Raw genomic sequence first — 1,580 nt, forward strand, 5'->3', positions numbered from 1 at the left:
AGGAAGGAAGGAAGGAAGAAAGGAAGGAGGGAGGGAGGGAGGGAGGGAGGGAGGGAGGGAAGGAAGGAAGGAAGGAAGGAAGGAGGTTATCATTTTGAAGATATAAGGCCCCAAATCTTTAGGAAAATGACTCATAAATATAGAAAAGAGAAACGATTTAATGAAAACAAACTCACAGGGTTACAATGTGGCAAAGGGCTGCTGGTCTGGCCGGGAACGGTGGCTCACACTTGTAATCCCAGCACTTTGGGAGGCCGAGGTGGGTGGATTACCTGAGGCCGGGAGTTTGAGAGCAGCCTGGCCAACATGGTGAAACCCCGTCTCTACTACAAATACAAAAAATTAGGGGCATACAGTGACCTCGGGCAGCAGGTCCCGTCGGCCAGGCATGGCGGCCCGGAGCCTGGCCGCAGCAGCGCCTCTGCTCCGCTGGATCCGCGGGCTTCCACTTCACCACCGGATGTTTGCCACCCAGACTGAGGGGGAGCTCAGAGTGACCCAAATTCTCAAAGTTTCCGTGAGCTACAGCTGTCAAAGTCACTGACATTTCAGGAGTTGTGGGACGATGGATGAAATTAAAATTGAATCAGAAGAATTAAGGAGAAGAGAACTGCCCAGCAACACCAGATGGTTAATCAGGCACTAAAAGAAGAAATCAAAAGGATGCATGAATTGCGGATATTTACCTCTGTCCCCAAACTCTGACCACGCCCTGGCTGCATAGATGCTGCTGCTTAAGACCTTGGGTGAACTTGACTGACCTCATTCTTCCCTAAGCATTCACCAAAAAATTTATATATTTTGCTCATATACATTTCCATATTATAATTATAAAAGATGTATAACCTATTTAGATGTTAATTAAAGGAAACAAACAACTGAAAAAAATACAAAAAATTAGCTGAGTGTTGTAGCACATACCTGTAGTCCCCGCTACTTGAGAGGTGAGGCAGGACAATTGCTTGAGCCAGGATGCAGAGGTTGCAGTGAGCTGAGATTGTGCCACTGCACTCCAGCCTGGTTAATGGAGCAAGACTCTGTCTCAAAAAATTAATTAATTAATTAATTAAAAGTACATTATGCTGAGTGAGAAAACCCAGTCTCAAAGGTTATATGCCTTATGATTTCATATTACATTTCTGAAGTGGCAAAATTACAGTAACTAAGAACAGATCAGAAGTGGCCAGAGAGGCCAGGCATGGTGGCTCATGCCTGTAATCCCAGCACTTTGGGAGGCCAAGGTGGGCAGATCACCTGAGGTCAGGAATTCGAGACCAGCTTGACCAACATGGCAAAACCCCATTTCTACTAAAAGTACAAAATTAGCTGGGTATGGTGGTACGCACCTGTAGTCCCAGCTATTCAGAAGGCTAAGGCAGGAAAATCGCTTGAGCTGGGGAGATGGAGGTTGCAGTGAGCCGAGGTCGTGCCATTGCACTCCAGCCTGGGTGACAGAGGGAGACTCCATCTCAAAAAAAAAAGACAGGGTGCAGTGGCTCATGCCTATAATCCCAGCACTTTGGGAGGCCGAGGCGGGTGGATCACCTGAGGTTGGGAGTTCAAGACCATCCTTGCTAACA

General features: G+C 47.2%; 1 pseudogene; it reads left to right on the forward strand.

Moving 5' to 3' along the window:
- Window positions 1-388: 388 nt before the first annotated feature.
- On the forward strand, window positions 389-865 carry LOC139363575 (bolA-like protein 3 pseudogene; annotated as a pseudogene).
- The last annotated feature ends 715 nt before the right edge of the window (window positions 866-1,580 follow it).

This window comes from Macaca nemestrina, chromosome 6 (genome assembly GCF_043159975.1).
Source record: "Macaca nemestrina isolate mMacNem1 chromosome 6, mMacNem.hap1, whole genome shotgun sequence".
In the NCBI taxonomy this organism is placed as follows: domain Eukaryota; kingdom Metazoa; phylum Chordata; class Mammalia; order Primates; family Cercopithecidae; genus Macaca; species Macaca nemestrina.